The 19,339-nt window shown below is 45.7% G+C and overlaps 1 long non-coding RNA gene across 7 annotated transcripts in view; it reads left to right on the forward strand.

Annotated features, from left to right (window-relative positions):
• Positions 1–1,079: 1,079 nt before the first annotated feature.
• The window catches only part of LOC147010800 (uncharacterized), a 42,506-nt gene continuing 24,246 nt past the window's right edge, over positions 1,080–19,339 (forward strand). The window contains exons 1-4 of one of the 7 annotated variants that reach the window (XR_015052107.1): positions 1,080–1,522; positions 3,315–3,430; positions 4,066–4,120; positions 11,054–11,145. This is a non-coding gene — a long non-coding RNA (uncharacterized LOC147010800). Of the gene's footprint in view, positions 1,523–3,314; positions 3,431–4,065; positions 5,009–11,053; positions 11,146–15,651; positions 15,744–19,339 lie in introns of those variants that run through there. The other 6 variants (XR_015052109.1, XR_015052105.1, XR_015052104.1 and 3 more) reach the window with 6 other exon arrangements.

Here is a 19,339-nt window from a genome sequence, read left to right on the forward strand (position 1 = left end):
GTCAAGTGTTCACGATCTGGAGTCCAGACTATCGATTCTCAATAACGCGTGCTTAACCGACTTTCCGATAATGTGTTTTGAAAATGTTCCAAAAACTCGAGTCGAGAGTTGATGGAACTTTGTGATCACGTGATCCACCTGACTTCCGTTTCTGCGAGGCACGTGTGAATGTCCTGTTTGAGCTTCGTTCTTTCCTTGGTTCATTCATTCGCACTGCTTTCAAGGTCATCCGGAATTGCTGAAGTTTGCACAAATCCACCACCACTGGAAAGCAGATATTGAAAGGGGGGAACATACTGTTGTGGGCCGGGGTTCGGTGGTGATAAACGACCGCTAGGCGTAGCAGTGGAGTCGTCTCCCACCGAACACCCGGAAAATTAGGTCGTGACTCTCGGATAAGTCCGAAAGGTCACGGGTCCCTTAGCGGACCGTGGTCGCCAATATTTTGACGGTGTGGGGTAGGGTTAATTGCCTAATTTCAATATACCTAAGTGCCCACGTCGTCCAACTACCGGGGAAAACAACACCCTCGACGGACCTCGGGTGGAACGGACCGTTTACCAAGCCTGATCCGGGTGTAAACCGAGCGGCGATTACCAAGATCCGTCGGTCCAAATGAACAATTTACAGCATGAACGGCCTCACTAATTCTCAATACGCATCGTTCTGGGTCAATAGGAGAAAACACAGAAAACGAGCTGGAACATTTATCGGGGGGGGGGGGCAAGGGAGCACACAAAGAGCAGAGTTATCCAAATATAAAAATGTAATGTACAACGAACACAGGGCACTGAGACAGTTTATACTTACAGGATGGCGCCGCACACGCACACACACACACACCTACACGCGCACCCACGCACACACACACACGCACGCACGCACACACGCACGCACGCACACACGCACGCACGCACACACGCACGCACGCAAAAGAACTGGACCCCGTCGGGTCTTTATTTCGGACTTTCAGCTCGGAGGGAAGGCGAGCTGAGGGCAAGAGCCTATTCTTGCACCTGTCCGCCTCGTGCGGTCTCGTCGAGCTTGTCCGGTGGCGGGACTCGAACCCACCGTCAACAACGCAGCACCAAGCACCAGGGACGAGGGACGATGCAACGGACGCCAGCCATCACGGGAACGGACCAGACGAGACGAGCACGCGCGGGTTGACGAGGACGCCAGCAGGCAAGACGAGGCTTCTTCTCTTTCTCCTTTACAACGGGGCAAACCTTCTCTGACGACGGGGCCAACCTTTTCTTCGCTCCACGGCTCGCCACCTCCTCTTATCCTTCCCCTCCCCCGCGGGTCGAGGGAAACGCTCTGAGGTACTCGCCTCCGGATTGGACGAGGGGTTGTCGGGCGACTCGTGGCCGCCGTTGATTGGACGAGCTCACGGTGGGCGGAGGGAACCTCACTCCTGTACGTGACACGCTGCACGTGGGCGATGGATGACGATGGTGCGAAAACGAAGGATGAAGATTTAAAGATATACAAGTCTGAAGACGACGATGGTCCACGAGCGGTATTTGACGATGTAGATCATTTCAGAAGTCAAGGATGAGACAATGTGATAATGTTTGACCAAGTTATAAAAATGATAAACATGATGTGGTACGAGTGACAGGTTATTAGCTGAAAAATATCGAAAACCCGGTTTCGTTCAACAACTTTCAAAATTTGACCTTTGCATAACCTTTAAAGGTCACAAAACAAAGTTGTGGACATTAAAATAAGGAAACAGGATACGTGCTATAGCTTATTGGAGTTAGTTCGGCGAAGAAGGTAGAAAACCCGGTTCGATTCCCACAACTTTGAAAATTTGACCTTTGTGAACTTTAAAGGTCAAAGGTCAAGGATTATGACCTTTGGTGCAAAACTTCCTCTGGAACATTCCAGGAACAATATAACGTCATATAGGCTATATGGCATTTCACACTCCTCGGATTATCCATACTTTGATGAAATCAGCGTAAAAACAAACTTGAAGCAGATTACCCATTTCCTGGGGGTGGGCTATTACTGAGCCGGTAGGGTTTTTTTTCTTCTTCCGTCGATCCGATAGCGACGTGGTAATTATTTTGAGATAATCTGAGTTTCCAGCTTAGAATCCAAAACTTTAACATCGCTGCATTCAGGCACATTTGAACCTGTACCTCCTGAGAATGGAGTCTTCATCACGAAGTCACCACCTCGCAAATGTTGCTTGACAAATCTCGTTTCACGGAAATTTTTCATCCGCAATGAAAGTCCTGTTCAGTCGTAGTCAACCTTACTGCATCCTTTTTCTCGGTGTTACGGGTAGAACAGCCAAGTTGTTCCAAGAACTTATCGAGACTTGCCAGTCGGTTTGCCGTGTGAGGGCGAGATTGTGGATATGCAGAATCATGATGGTTTTGCACACCCATCGCAGTGAACACATTCTGAATGAGAGTCACCTGCGGAAATTTGGCGAAACATTTAGGGCAATTCACCCAACAACCGACAGTGCTGTGACCTGGCTGTCCAACTTGGATTTCGATCTGTGAGCTGTCATTTGTCACATGCAAGAACAGAACCATTGAGAGATTTGGCCAAAAACGATATATAGCATGATATCTGAAAAAGTTACGGACGGATATAAAGGATGAAACTTGGACACGTTGGGTGTGTGACAAGGATGAGTTGATTCGATTTTGGTGGAAATCCGGATTCGGTTCCAAGAAGTTTTAAAGTAATTCTTCACCAGTGAGAGATGGAGCCAAAAACTATGTGAAGCACAATATCTCAAAAAGTTGTGGACGAGTTATGCCAAAAAGTTGTGGACGAGTTAGTTAGGTGACAAGAACAAGCCGATTCGATTTTGGTTCAGGTCCAAATCCAAATCTGGTCTATCAGAGGGATACGAAACGTAAACTGCTCAGTCTGATGGAGGAACGCGCTCTACCGAGTGCCGTTCTAGTTCTAACAGTTCATGATGTTGAATGTGGGAGTTACTCTCTTAACAAATTTACTCTCTGACACTCTTCATTCCGCTCCAGACTGTTATCGTGAAGGTTTTCGCATTTACTGCATATACTTTACAAAAGTTTACGCATGACAACAATTTGTTGTGATGATTACTCGACAATGTCGGATCGAATTCTTCGCTTGGACACCGTTTGCAGAAATTGCATCAAGATTTTCCCAAGGATGCTTGCTTTGAGTTAGTATTTTCATTATTTCGACTTGACTATGGGGTTGGAGGGTTTTCATATTTATTTATTTTTTTCTGCCTCCCCAGTCGAAGGTATAATGTTTTCGGGTTGTGCGTCCGTCCGTCCGTGCGTGCTTCGCAGATTTTCCAGACCGCGATAACTTGCGAACCGCCGAAGGGATTTCAACCAAAGCTGGCACAAGTATGGACTGCGATACCAAGATGAACTGGCTCAATTTTGGGTTCAACAGGTCAAAGGTCATGTGCCCTTTGAAAATAATTTTGCATACCATAATCCCAGTATACCTGGTGTTGGCTTAATAGTTATGGTGGTGGGTTTGGGATCCTTGGATCCTAAGTTCGAGTTCAAATCCCAATTGGGATTAACTCAGCCTGTCATCCTTCTGAGGTTGGCAAAATGAGTACAAACCAGTTTTCTGGGATGATTGAGCCATTTGAGTATCCTGTGTATAGTAGGAGTGGTGACTTGTTCAGGATTGTGCCCAATAGCCCAGGAGACTCTTTTGGCATCACCGATGCTCTTGTACGGAGTATAGTCCCAATGAATAGATGATTAACTCCAGTTAGAAGTATCTAATGTTTTCTCTCTTCACTCTTCCATTTACCTCTCTTTTCTCTCTCACATATCATGGGCCACATCATGTGACCTTTCATTTTTCATATGACCTTTAATTGGGATCAAACATTACATTGGATTGATGTCTAACGAGGGTGGAGGCATATCCATTGACGTATTCGTGTCAAATTCTATTTTCTATTTATTTTTACGCTAATTCTTTTTATTTACGAACAAGATAGCTTGTGTGTATGAACTAGCTGGCTTGGGTTTGAATCTCGACCCAGCAACAAACGATCACCCTGGTGTTTTGCAGGCAAGACGAGACATCAATGTGTATGCCGTCCACCAGAAGACTGAAGACCCATTCTGTGAGCATCGGTCATTAATAGTTAAACATCCCATGGTGTCTTTCATGATGAGTAGATGGCGACATGAACAGAAGACTAATTCCCTGCCAAGATTGCTCATACTTTAGGCCTGGCCAGCTTGTTGGTGAAAGGCTTGTGCAAACACTTTTCCCATTTGACCCCAGAAAAAGGTGGCAGTCATTTGGGACATTAATGTAGTGGTAGCAGTCGTAGTCACCCAATCAAATCGATGGAAGAAAACAATTAAGTTACCTCCAGAAAAGAATGGCGGATTAAGTCCAGCATATTGTTTTCCTTCATAATTCCAAGTAAGAAAGTAAATGTTTCCTTTTTAAAGTCATGGAGTTTTTCAAGCTAAGCTGTTCTTTATCCTTTTTGTTTTGTTATCACTCATGAAAGCAAGATAACTTATCCTAACAATGTCCCTCCCTCCTTTCCTGTCTCCTTCCCACAAAGACTTTGTGGTTATCCGATCATAATTTTACACTTGCTTTAAAAGCTTATGTATTATTGGCATTTTTGGGGATACATAGTAATTTTTGTCGCATTTGGCTTTTAACAAAGTTGAAAAGCCAAAGGCAGTGTAAAAGTATTTTTTTTAAAAGAAAATTTTATTTGTGCAAACTTTTTATTTCATTTCAGCCACAGCTATATTGAACTTTATTTTCTTTTTAGTGTGAATGAAACTCAATAAAACGTATTGTACGAGGTGCTTAACTTGACTCGGTGGCATAATGGTCGGATTGTCCACTCTGAGTCTGGGAGGTCGGTGATTTAAACCCTGGCAAAGTCAAACCAAAGAATTATGAAGAAAAATGGTACGAGCTGCTTCCTTGCTTGAGCCTAAACATGAGAAAGGATAGAATGTGGACAAACAATGCTGGGAAGGCAATGGCAAACCACCCAGTGTAACCCTTGCCAAGAAACTGTTTTGGCAGCACCAACTCTCTGTAAAGAGTACGATACATCAGAATAAAATATATATATATATATATATATATATATATATATATATATATATATGTGTGTATATATATATATATATATATATATATATATATATATCTGGTGCTTTGTAAAATATGCATTTAAAAATAGGATTGGATTATGAAATTCATTGATCAGTATTGATAACGTTATGGTTGGCTTGCTTGATGTTTCCAGAATAATTTACCTAATATAGCCCTTGTTAATCATATAAAGGTGTTGTACGATGTCATCTCCTAATATCTTTGTTCATTGTGTCATGTATCTTCAGAGAAAAACAAAATACCAGGTTTGAGTATGTCTTTGTCATGACATTATATGTCCAAGGCAGTAAGTAGAGAGTACATTTTAATTTATTTTTGTCTCCCTATATAAATAAACTCTCCCTTTCCCTCTGTTACCCTGAGCAGATAGGGTCGAAGGTCTTATGTCAAGAAGGGCGTATGATCAGAGTTTATCAATTGGTCTTGTTGATAAATTATGGTGTTATTCTTGCAGTAGATATTTGGATAAGTCTTGTGTTATAACATGCAAGGAGATAGATGGTTGGCATTGAAGGCTTAAGTAGCCAATTGAAGGAATGCAACATCATGTCCAGCAGGGGTCACATGAGGTCTTTGTGCAGTGACTCCATGGCTGTATGTGAGCATCAGATACAGTATGTAACTGTGGCAATAGAGTGAAAGAGAAGGAGATGGGAAGGGAGTAAAAGGGAGGGAAATTGAAAATATAACTGAAGACACTACCAACTAAAGCAGCTGCCTAGTTGGCAAGGCTCAGGTATGACATTTCGACCATTGAGTGGTCTTCATTTGGGAAAGGGCAGAGATTTTGTGCCTGGTGTTAAGTATCCTTGCAAGGGTGGTCATCACAGACTGCAATAATCAGATGTTGAGATCTATTGTTGTTTTTTTTAATCATCGCCTTGTTTGTGACGGTGTGAGTGAGGTCTGGTGTGTGTGCGGTGTGAGTGAGGTCTGGTGTGTGTGCGGTGTGAGTGAGGTCTGGTGTGTGTGCGTGGGTGGACCTAGAGCATTTATTAAATGTGTATTTCTGGTTAAAACTTGATTAAATAATCTGGCTAAAAAAACAAAAGTATATATATATATATATATATATATATATATATATATATATATATATATATATATATATATATATATATATATATATATCATTTAACGAAAGGAGCACACTGATCTTGTGACATGACACTGACTTCGTGCACATAAATTATGCTGACACCACCTCCAAACTAGGATGGTGTCTGCGTGGCACTCAAGTCTTTGCAGACTGAGATTTACTACTTTATGGTCACGAATAAATGAAAGCAGAGTTGCCGACCCTGATTTCTCCTTTGTTCTGGGCTCATCAAAACAACATGCTGCTAAATCGTTTATTTATGACCATACTAAGCTTGTTAATAAATACAGATCGAACCCCCTAGCTTGACGAGGCAGCAGGGCACAGATCGAGTCCCATCACAGCACTTACTGCAAAACCTCTTAGTCACAAGTGTCATCTGCCACACAAACACATCATCTATGTCCTGCTGATCACCATTTAGGAGGTTTGCAATCAGGAATAATAAATTTAACGAAAGGAGCACACTGACTCTGCGACATGACACTGAAGTCATGCACATAAATGATGCTGCGACCTCACCTTGTTTGTCACACACATGTTTGCCACTCCCTGGGGTATGAACCGGGGGTGTCAAATCCTCAAATTAGTCACTTTTTTATATTGAAGGCTCCAGTCACGGACTAAATAGTGCTCATCAAGGCCAGGCCTTAAATAGAGAAAAATAAGAGAGAATGTAAAGTGAGGAGTGAAAATGAGTGAGCAAGAAAAGTGTGTGATGTTTGTTTGGAAGAAAGAGTTATGAAAGCCAGCCCAGTAGCTATAGTTTGAGTGAGACAGAAAGTAAGACCAGCAATCCTGATACGGAGAGTGCAAGATGGTTCTGGGCACCACTTTAACGCTCCTAAGTCAGAACGGTAGTGCCACCCTGAGCAGTTTCTGTCTCCAACCTACTACATAAAAATAGACATATGCAAAGTTTCATGAAAAATGTGGCTGGAATTGCATTTTTTTTTGGTACTCGACCTTTTAACCCTGCCCCAGGGGCAGGGCCAAAAATTGTACTGCTCTTGCACCTTCTTGCTATGTGGTGATCATAACTACCAGGTTTGGTGAATTTCTGCACAACCGTTTTGGAGGAGATAGCATGACAGACAGATAGACAAATGGAACCAATTACAATATCCCCCCCATTTTTTGTTTTTTTTTAAAGCGTGGGGATAATGAGTCTGTGCGCGTGAGCCTCACCTGTTCCCACAGGGAGAGAGAGAGAGAGGCTATTGTCATCGTTCTATGTACCAGTGAGTGTGAGTCCGCACGCAGATTTAAACAAGGAGTCCATACTGGTTCTCGTATCCACTGTAATCTGCGTACCCCGACGAGACTCTGCATTGTTTTAAATGCGATGTTTTGATTGCTCTTTGTGAATGGCTTTCTGTGATACCGCCTGTGATTCTGCGATTCTCCAAAGCAAGGTAATCAAGATGTCTCAAGGAGGAACCCGAGTAGCGCCACACCGATAAGCCCGTGCCCTAAAGTGATCCTGTCCCCTATATTTAGAAACACTGGATATTCATACACATGATGCAATGAAACAAGATTTCAGAAGTGATCACGCTTTGCAATCTCACTTCTTGTGAATAGAGAGCCAACTGACAATGCTCATAAATGCACAACTGGATGTACATTGAACATTGTCCAATTTTAATGTGAAAATCACCTTTAAGAGGAAGGAGAGGTGCAAAGAGCGAGGTGTGCTTTGACAATCTCAGCAATGCAAAGGCAGAGGCCCAACAAGCTATATTTGTCCTGTAGAATCCCAATAATGGAGATTCAAACAGGTGTGTGCACAAGGATGAAATGCTATCCGGCTCAACGTCTGAACAGAGCCTGGAGCGAAATATTAAAGCTTGCTTTGTTTTTTTACTTATTGCATTCACAACCTGCTTTTTGTGGTCCGGAACATCATGATCTCTTTCAGGTTTATTCGGTTGTTGTACAAGCGAAATGTCATTCTCTCGCAGTCTGTAGACATTCGCAAGCACTTACGTCATCCTGGTTGTCGAAGCTTTTCAAAACTTCATCACGTAAACTCTTGAACATCTATCTGCAAACCCTTACTTATGAGTAAAATAATGTAGAAACTCGCAAAATAACAGAATGTGGGTTGGCCTTTGGTGTTCCCATCTGAACCTCTGCCTCAAACCTCAAACGGGTTCAAACGTCATATGGTCACATACGGTACTGTGTTCATCCATTGTCTACTGGCACCCCTGTATTTCACATTAAAGTACATCGAAGTCTACTCCTGTATTCATCCTGCACATTATTTATACACAAACTCCTCCATGAGCCTTAAATTAAAAAAAAATAAACTGGAGAATTTCCATGTACTCACTCCAGGGCTTCCTGGTCAGGAAACATGAATAGTCTTTTTGGATACCACCACCAGCCTCGCTGGCGTCATGGTTAGACTTTAGAGTGTCTGCTTTGAGTTCTGCAGGTTGGCGGAGTTTGAACCGCAGTTGTGCCGTACTAAAGGGTTTTCAAAAGGTACCTGCTGCTTCCTTGCCTGACGTTCAGCATTTACAAACAACCATAGGTTGACATTACTAGCTCTGGCCAGATGGGCCGAATGGTGTGCTTTGAATTTATTTGTCAGAAAAACTGCATACATTCAAGATGACAAGAGCGAGAGTTGCTTTGCATTACATGTCCCTGACCGATGTGATATTTTCTAAGTCCAAGAAGGGTATAACTCTGTGAAAAATTGATGAAACGCCTTGAAACTCGAGCTTTTTCTGTAGCTTATCATAATAAAGCCATGTACCAAGTTTCAGTTGAATATGTTAGAGGGTATGGGAAAAAGTCTGAAAAACCACTGGGTGGACGGACGGACGGAGGACAAACCAAAAGTCCCCTCCGGTGATACTGATAAGGGGACAAATAATCACAATTCAAATGTGAATTTTAAACAATATGAACGGCTTGCCGAATGCGACACGTGTTTGCATTGAATTTCGGAAAGGCTTCGCCGTTCGACAACGACCGCCAGGTTGAAGCCCTGATCTCGATGTTGATGTCACCGTGTGACAGGTGGAGGATACTCCCACAATTAGAATGTCATTCGTAAATATGTGAAACCTGCCATTAGCTAAGGAGAATAAAACCTTAAACAATCCATCGTGCCGATATCATCGATGCCATGGCGAAGGAACTCTGCGCGGTACACGAATCCGCCTGTCCATATCTCGAACCATTCAGAGTGGCCAAAATGGAGATAGATAATGAAAAAGGCACGTTTGTGTGGGCAACGTGGTAAGCTTTTGATTTGAAAGTGATTACAGCGTGTTCGAAGACCGTCATGGCAGCAGAAGGCCAGTTGCTTTGAATGTCTGCCCAGCATGTCGTCTCGGAGACAATGATGTTGCTTTGTCCGATAGAATGAACTCTAAAATGTCCTGGCCACTGTTCAAGTTAGTCCATTGCTGCATACCTGTTACCAGCGCAACCACGACACGTCGGTGTCAGTCCGTACGGCCTCCTCGGCCATGACGTGCTCCTCATTTTCAAATCCTCAAACATCCTTTCTGGTTTCCTTCAAGGATCAGCAGATTGGCCTCAGGGGCTGCGGTTCCAAAGCAGAAGGGCATATAGGCGCCTGTGGTTTAGTCATGGAGACCTATGGAGGTGAAAGTTCAAGCATTTTATCAGGGCTCTGGATCGGCGTGCTCCTTTGGCCTCTTGCAGCTCGGATTGTGGCCCGACAGATTTACGTGCTCCGAGGCCAGAAACAATTGTGGAGGATCCAAGCGATGGGGGCAGGAGGGGGGACCCTGAGCCATGTACCCGAGAGGGATGTCTCTCTCTCTACGCCATCTTTTATGGCCAGTCACTTGTAGAGAGAGAGAGAGAGAGAGAGAGAGAGAGAGAGAGAGAGAGAGAGAGAGAGAGAGAGAGAGAGAGAGAGAGAGAGAGAGAGAGAGAGATATGTAGAGAGAGAGAGAGAGAGAGAGAGAGAGAGAGAGAGAGAGAGAGAGAGAGAGATGTAGAGAGAGAGAGAGATATGTAGAGAGAGAGAGAGAGAGAGAGATATGTAGAGAGAGAGAGAGAGAGATAGAGATATGTAGAGAGAGAGAGAGAGAGAGAGAGAGAGAGAGAGAGAGAGAGAGAGAGAGAGAGAGAGAGAGAGAGAGAGAGAGAGAGAGAGAGAGAGAGAGAGAGAGAGAGAGAGAGAGAGAGAGAGAGAGAGAGAGAGAGAGAGAGAGAGAGAGAGAGAGAGAGAGAGAGAGAGAGAGAGAGAGAGAGAGAGAGAGAGAGAGAGAGAGAGAGAGAGAGAGAGAGAGAGAGAGAGAGAGAGAGAGAGATTTTTATTGTTCTTTAGGACGAGTGTGAAATGGGACAGACAGAGAGCGGCAACTCGTTGACAGGTTGACTTCCTCCTGTGCGAGTCTGACATTTGGGGAATGGCTGCGGGGGCTGGAAATAGGCACCGGCAGGGGAAGGGGGAGAAGGGGACGGTTGGGTGGTTCAAGCTATGGAGCTTGGATACGAGAGATCTTTGGACGCCTCGGCCGAAGTCTAGCAATTCGGTGGCATACAATTACAATAAAAAATAGTCTGCTATATCCCACAGCTTTTGACACCAGGAAACGTCATGACAGACCGAATTTGTAAAAAAATTACATTTTTGTTTTCTGCACATTTGTGACTCTTATTTTTGATTTTCCTGAAACCGGTAAAAAAGAAAAACATATTATACAACTTGTATATAGGGCCATGCAGGAGATTAATATGGCCTTGTTGATAAGACTGTCCCATAAATCTGTAAACTCCTGCAATTCATATATATGTTCACCGCAGGATGAAGGCTTCCACCAAACTTTGGTACACGTGCAGAGTGAGCAAACTTGGGAATCGAACCTGTACCAGTCAGTGGACCGGCGGAGAAAGAAGTAAGTCTTTAATCACTGGACCAAACAACTACACGCACGCACACACACACACACACACACACACACACACACTTGTTCAGGACTTGGAGGAAGGGACCGTTTATTTATTACGTATGACAATTCTTGACCCAACCTCCCCATGTCTATCTATAATTCCAGCAATGTGTGTGTGTGTGTATGTGTGTGTGTGTGTGTGTGTGTGTGTGTGTGTGTGTGTGTGTGTGTGTGTGTGTGTGTGTGTGTGTGTGTGTGTGTGTGTGTATGTGTGTGTCTGTGACCGCTGTTTCTCGCCAACCACTGGTCCGATTACAACTCTTTTTTGTCAGGTCAGGTTCGATCTGTGACCTGCTACAGGTACCATGTAAACCTGTACTAACCTGTTCCATGGTCGGGTTGTCGGCGACTAAACCGTCTCCCCCACCAGGTTTTCTGGTGAGGAGGGTGTTTGGATATGGACACCCAGCAGGATTAAAAACAAAACCTGTCAAAGGGCGGAGGAGCTCCTTGTGAGCCAACGGCCATCCATATCTAGTGCCCAACTGTGTCTGCGGACGTCCTCCTGCAGTTGGGTTACTTCTTATTAGGAGGTTGGTGGCAGGATTTGCACTCCGGCCACCGTAAAACGCTTCATTCCGCAAAACGCAAAAACGCAAAAAATCTGAAAACCCACTCCGTGGGAGTACCTCCTGTGCAGCTTCCCTTCGCAGGGCAGCTCACCGGATGATGGGATTGGGGCAAAGCCTTCGGGACCCCCAATCTTTGATAGGAGGGAAACCACGGGGTAACATCCCTGGGTCAGATTGCGGGAGAGTGTTTCGGAGTGGTGCTGAGGTGTCGTCCACCAGACGGCGGTCTCCTTGGGTTAACCTGAGGCGGTCCCTTCGGGTGGGTGCCTGGAATGTCCTATCCCTAAGAGAGGATGATCACCTGTCTCTGTTATCATCTGAGCTCAAGCGTTTGGACATCGGGATTGCAGCTCTCTCTGAGGTTCGGAGACCGGATTGCGGCGAGATAATGGTGGGTGGTTACTCCTACTATTGGTCTGGTCGCTCTGATGGTTACCATACCCAAGGAGTTGCTGTAGCTGTGTCCAATAAGCTGACCCCAATGATAATTGAGGTAACACCGGTCAACGAGCGTATTATGAGATTAAGGATTCGTCACTCCTTAGGTGTCATTTCCCTGGTCTCTATTTATGCTCCGACTGAGGCAAGTGATCTTACCGTGAAGGATGCATTCTACGCCACACTCGAGTCTGTGGTTGATCAGTGCCCCAGACGAGATACACTTCTAGTCTTGGGGGATTTCAATGCATCGACTGGAACTGATAGGGATGGTTATGAGGTGTGTGTTGGTCCCCATGGGTCAGGAACTATGAACCAGAATAGCACTAAGTTCCTTGACTTTGCAAGAAGTCATGGACTTAGGGTGGCTGGTTCATGGTTTCAGCGCCCGCAAGCTCATCGCTGGACTTGGTATTCCAACGCTGGCGGTGTGGCAAAGGAGATTGACCATGTCCTCATTGACGGTCGTTGGAGGATGATCCAGAACTGCAGGGTCTACCGGAGTGCTCAGTTCCTCAATACTGACCACAGGCTTGTTGTAGCAACTCTAAAGCTGCACCTTAAATCCTGGAGAATGGTACCATCCCAGCCTAGGCTGGATGTTGCCAAGCTCAGGGATGAGAGAGTAGCTGAGGAGTTTGCGAACAGGCTGAGTGGACACTTGGGGGGTCTGGGTGCTTTGGGGGTCCTGAAGAGTTGTGGAGCACCTTCAAGACCACCGTCCTTGATGTTGCCGGTGGATGCCTTGGAGTTCACCGCAGGGCAAAGAAGAATTTTGTCTCTCAAGGGACACTGGATACCATTGACCAGAGTCGCAGGGCCAGGCTGAATGGCAGAGCTGAGCTGTTCAGGGAGCTGAGGCGTAAAACTGTACGTGCACTGAGGGTGGACAAGGAGGCCTATGTGCGAGGAATCTGTGAGGGGGTAGAGCATCACCTGTGGACAGGTGATTCTCGTCCCGCTTACAGGGGAATTCGCGCATTACGTTCATCCAAGCCCATCCCTCGGAGCACTGCAGTTCGAGCAGAGAGTGGTAGGCTCTTGACAGAGGAGTCTGAAGTGAAGGCCCGCTGGGCCGGTTACTTTGAGCGGTTGTACCAGGCTGATCCCCCAGCTGTCGAGTTGGACGTCAAGGGTGTTACAATCCCTGTTGCTGACCCTCGAATCAACTGTGGTCCACCATCGCTTGTGGAAACATGGGCTGCGGTGAACCAGTTGAAACGGGGCAAAGCTCCAGGGATCTGTGGCATCCATGCTGAACTTCTCAAGGCTGGTGGAAATGCTGCACTCGTGTCGTTGCATGCAGTTTTGTGCTCTGCCTGGAACACAGGCATCATCCCAACTGACTGGAAGAGGGGCCTTGTTGTCCCTCTCTGGAAAGGGAAGGGTGATCGCCAAGACTGCAACAACTACCGAGGGGTGACGCTGCTCTCAGTGCCGGGCAAGGTCTTTGCTCGGATAATTCTTGATAGGGTTCGCCACCATCTGCTTGAGCACCAGCGTCCAGAGCAGTCAGGCTTTACACCAAAGAGGTCAACGATTGACCGTATCCTTGCTCTTCGTGTCCTCACTGAACGCAGACGAGAGTTTCGGCAGGGGCTGCTTGCAGCCTATGTTGATCTCTGTAAAGCGTTCGATTCAGTGAATCGGGATGTCCTCTGGAGGATTCTTGGTCTTCGTGGGGTGCCACCGAAACTGATCGATCTGATGTCTGAACTCTACTCTGGTACTGAGAGTGCTGTGAAGTGTGGTGGTACCGCCTCTGACTTATTTCCAGTTGTTACTGGAGTTCGTCAGGGATGTGTACTTGCCCCCACACTTTTCAGCACTTGTATGGACTGGATTTTTGGGAGGATGTCGGAGAGATCAAGTTGCGGTGCATCGTTTGGCAATGTCAAGATCTCGGACCTTGATTTTGCAGATGATGCAGTCATCTTTGCGGAGACTTTAGACATCCTCTTGGGGGCCCTCGAGGTGCTGAATGAGGAGTCGGAGCCGTTGGGATTACGGATTTCTTGGGTCAAAACAAAGATCCAGGCTTTCGGTGACATCTTGGATGCTGCTGTCCTGTCTGTGTCTGTTTGTGGTGAGGATGTTGAGGTCGTGGATAGATTCACTTACCTTGGCAGTGATATTCATGTCTCCGCAGGTTGTGAGCCGGAGGTCAATAGACGTCTGGGTCGGGCCTGGGGAGTCATGGATTCACTGGATCATGGGGTGTGGCGCTGCCGGTACCTGTGCGGGAGGACGAAAGTCCGAGTCTTCAGGTCCTTGGTACTTCCAGTCTTGCTCTATGGGTGCGAGACTTGGACTTTGACCAAGGATCTGAGACGGAGACTTAATTCCTTTGGTACCAGGTCTCTTCGGAGAATCCTTGGCTATCGCTGGTCGGATTTTGTGTCCAACGAGCGGTTGCTGAGAGAGACTCGGATGAGATTTGTTACCTGCATAGTCCGTGAGCGTCAGCTGCGGCTGTATGGACATGTGGCTCGTTTTCCTGACGCTGATCCTGCTCACCAGATTCTCTCAGCGAGGGAGTCTCATGAGTGGAGGAGGCCAGTGGGCCGACCACGTGCCTCATGGTTGCAGCAGGTTGACCATCATCTCAAGGAGATGGGGATGGGCCTGGCATCTGCCTGGGGGATGGCCAGACGGAGGCCCCTGGAGTACCGGCGGAAAGTGGACGCAGCGACGCGCTGTTCTGGCACATGCTCCCATACCTGACCTGACTGGTCCGATCCAATTGAAACTTGCCAGGTATATTGCTGGGGACCTGAGGATGCGCCTTTTCAAGGTTTGATATTAATCAGACAAGTGCTTCCCAAGTTATGGCCATTTATTTACCAACCAATGACAGGACAAGTTGCTGCGGCCATTTATTTAACAACGAATGACAGGACACGTTGCTGCGTAGGCGTGGCCGATGGGGAAGAGATCCTAAGCCGCGTTCGCCATTAAGGGTTTTTTCTCTTCTCTTCTCGTTTTTCCTTGCGAAAAGGCAAAATACGTTGGCGCTAATTGAATAATTGGCCATTAAAAGTAATAATTTATCAAAACGTTGGCAGATTCAGCAGGCTCCACATTCTTGCCCTGGACGAGGAAACAAAGAAGAAGCGCCGTCTCCTCAGCAATGTTGTTTATGAAGAGGTGCTAACGAGATAAAGGTGTGTACAATGTACATGGAAACAATTTTTATTATTATTTATTTATTGAAGAAAAATTGTTCCGGAAATAATTTATCAAAAAAAGTGCACAACTTTTTTTTGTTTTCAATTGTCAAAACGCTGTGGCCTTTGGAAGTGTTAAGGAATTCAGCTCTACTCACCATGCGTGCCAACGAAATACATCTCAATTTGGTGGTATTCTTTGCAAACTTTTTTTTAAACTATTTTAAAACTAAAATAATTCGAACATGGAATACCTAATGTCACTGTACTTTCAGGTCTCCTACAAATCCTACCCTGTCGCCTCACCGTGGCATAGGAGTGGCAATGGTCAATGGCAGCGAATGTTATGGCAAGCAAAGACAGGGAGGTAAACTTGATTTTAATTTGGATTTTAATTAACTCTGTGTGTGTAAGTATCACAGCAGTTGTTACTTCAATGCAAGCGATAATTCGTGGAATGCATGTGAACATTCCGTACGGGCACCCACCACTTCCGGATAGTGATGACTGACAGTATTCAAATAATTTCTCGATTTCTTATGCGCATTTATAGATAAACACAATGCCCCAATCCAGTCGTCGTTTACAGAGCGAAGGAACGGCCTGTGTGGTTGTTTGAAAGTTTTTTTATTGTTGTTTTTTTGGGGAGGGGGTTTGCACGTACGGGCATGCGAGAGCAAAGGAACGGCCTGTGTAGTTGTTTTTTCTGGCTCGCGGTTTGAAAGTTTTTTTTTGTTTTGCACATACGGCCATGCACGTCCGGGTACATATTAGTACTCCAAATATGGAGATCAATAATATTGAAGGCCTTGCTTTCCAAAGCACTTTCACCCTCCCCCCCCCCCATTCCTTCCCTCCTTCAAAACTCCTTTCCCTTCACTCCCCACTGCTCCTACAATGTCTTAACCTCTTTTGCCTCCTCCATCATCTCCTTTCATTTGTAATCTCCTGTGTGTTCGTAAATAAACATGTCAGGGGCAAATCCAGGAATTGGGTGGGGGGGGGGGGTTCCAAATAACAGAATATCTAAGTCATATGAACGTTATGAAAAGTTTATTGCAGCTTTCAAATAAATGCAGATTCACAAATTCTTTGATATGCATGTATTGTGCAAAAAGATATAAAAGTAAAATTGTGTAAAATATATATCTATTTTATATATATTGTGTAAAAGCTATTTTATATATATATCTATTTTATAATAGATATATTGTGTAAAATATATAAAAGATATGAATTCAATAAACTTCATGTTTCAATCTTAAATATAATGACTAGTGAGACCTACCTGAGTGATGGTAGTGCCTATATGACATACGAGAAGGAGTTCTGGGTGACCAGGGAACCCCTGGGTTTGCCACTGTAATGGTAAATATTTTTTTGTTGGGAGTGGGGGGGGGTTCCGGGCAACCAGGAAACCCCCGTGGATTTGCCACTGCAGGTGGCCCATACATTTATCAAGATCGATAGGGGGAAATAAAGATGTTGATGCAACACCTTGTCAGAGCAAAGCAACCCTCCACACAGGTGCGAAATGTCGAGCATTTTATGAGCAGCTTTACCTGCGAGTCATGGAAGTCACGTGTAAACGTTCATGGAGGCCAAGTTCAATGGACTCTCAGCGTAAAAAGGTGCACGACTTCCAGTGCGTCTTCCTTGTCGCTGGAAAAATGGGTCTCATCAGACATTTTGATGTTCACCGCTGTGCTAAACACAACGGTCGGCTGTAAAATCATTCGTCATCGGGCATCGATATGTTCTCCCAGATTGTGTGCTGACGTGAGAGCTTTATCAGACACCACGCAGACCTGCGACCTCGAGGAGAAGCCATTGAGCTATGGGGGAGGGGAGGGGGTATTTTGTGCAGAGCTAGCAGGGACAAGAGGAGAGAGAGGGGTAGGGGGTGTTGGGGATGTGGAGGAGGGGTGTTTTGCTATGGGTTTGTCACCCAATCTGATAAAGACAACAGAGTCACTTCAGCAGCTTTATGTTCTGCCTAAGCCTGCTCAACTCAACTTACTTGGACACGCTTGAACAATGCCTCTTCGGTGTATTCCGAGAAAGGCTTTGTAATCTGACCAGTGTCAATTTAAGGCTATTACGTAATTGCTAAACATAGCGATTTGAAAAAGTACAAAGGTAATGCTGACTTATGCTTTATATACCAGCAATACAATATACATTATATATATATATATATATATATATATATATATGTATATGTATATATATATATATATATATATATATATATATATATATATATATGTATATGTATATATATATGTATATGTATATATATATATATATATATATATATATATATATATATATATATATATATATATGTATATGTATATTGTTGTGGTTACCAGATTCGCAAACCACCATTCAGGTCCCTTAGGTGAGGTATCTCGGTAAGTGCATGTGTAGTTAGGCCCAAACCCGTTGTCTAGTGGGAATACATGTCATTTATACGTGCTGCGACTCTTCAGGATAGCCGTTTTTCTTTTACTATCTTTATTTTGGACCAATCGCCACCATCACAACCACAACAACAACCACCAACCACAACGCCGCTTCACCACAACCGCCATGACCTTTACCGTCACAACTCGCCACCATCGCATCACCGTCATCTCGCGCCACTCATGGGCACCGATGCTGGACTCGTGTAGGGCGCACGTTGAACAGCGTGTACAAAATCACGGATTTTGTGCTTCAAAAACGGATCCAAAACGACACACGCCCACTTTTTGCCGTCCAATCGGTGAGCGAGGGCGAATTGGCCCGCCCCCAGGGCGATCGATATATGCAAATTTGTGGATCAAAAAGCCTTCACGCCCACTTTTTCTCGGGCCAATGGGGAGCGAGGTGAAAGGTCAAAGGGAGGGGGTCAAAGGCGAAGTTACGGGGGGATAAAAGGACGGTGTTCGTCAGTCAAAGGAGTGGTAAAAGTCGGAACGAAGGAGTCGCAAGAAGTGAAAGAGTCAGCAGAACGAGAACGAGGGGTCGGAGAGTCGCAAGAGGGAACGAGAGAAGGAGTAGTAAAGGTCGGAACGAGGCGAAGGAGTCGGAACAGAGAGTCAAGACTTCGCGGGCGGTGGAGCTGCTCGTCGTGTGCGTTAAAAGTCGGAACGGAGGGGACGAGCTGTGGAGAGGCGGCGAGGGCGGACGAGGGGGTGCTCGCGTCGTGCAGGGAGCTGCACCCCTGGGAGGCCGACAGCGCGACCTGGCCGAGGTGGAGACGCTCGTCGCATATAATAAAGATCCTCTATACCCCGAGCATCAGCAATCCCCTCCTGTTTCCCCCCGCGCTGAGATAGTGCGACCAAGGGGGCCCCGTTCCCACCCCCTGCCAGGCACTGTCCACGAGGCCCGCGGGTTGCGGGGCCATCGCCGCTCCGCGTCTCATCACCAGACGGGTAGGCCCGACCAGGTCTCGGCCCCAGGCCTACCTCATTCTTGAGGGTATTTCTTTTCCTTGGTTTTGGGTATGTGTTGTCGGCGCCGTCTGTGAAGTAGAATTGTATAAGTGTTGCCGTGTGCTCGGTAGTCGGTATTAGCTCTGCACTGTGTTTTCACTTTTATGTTTGCTTTTTGGTGTAAATGGAATTGTGTTTTCTTTTTTGTGTGCATTTGGTGGAATTGTATTTGTGTGCTTTCCGTTCGTCGCGAATAAATGTGCTTTATTGTTGAACTGTTCTCCCGCTTCGCTTCGTCTTTTCCTCCATTGAATCCCCATCTTGCTTCACGTAAAGGGTTGGTAGTGGGCTGAATACGCCCGATAATTAATCGAACCGTCGAGGTCGACGATAACACCGCTCGGTTATTCTGATAGTACGGAACGGGTCGCTTAAGTGGCCCGTGTCCGAAGTCGACCTGCGGCGAGGTGCGATCGCCCGGTCTACCCTCCGCGTGGGTACTTAGGTAGTTCGAATTTGGCGAGCAACCCTATCCCAC

This window comes from Eptatretus burgeri, chromosome 16 (assembly GCF_056783735.1).
Source record: "Eptatretus burgeri isolate ZD-2024b chromosome 16, Ebu_testis_v1, whole genome shotgun sequence".
Classification (NCBI taxonomy): Eukaryota; Metazoa; Chordata; class Myxini; order Myxiniformes; family Myxinidae; genus Eptatretus; species Eptatretus burgeri.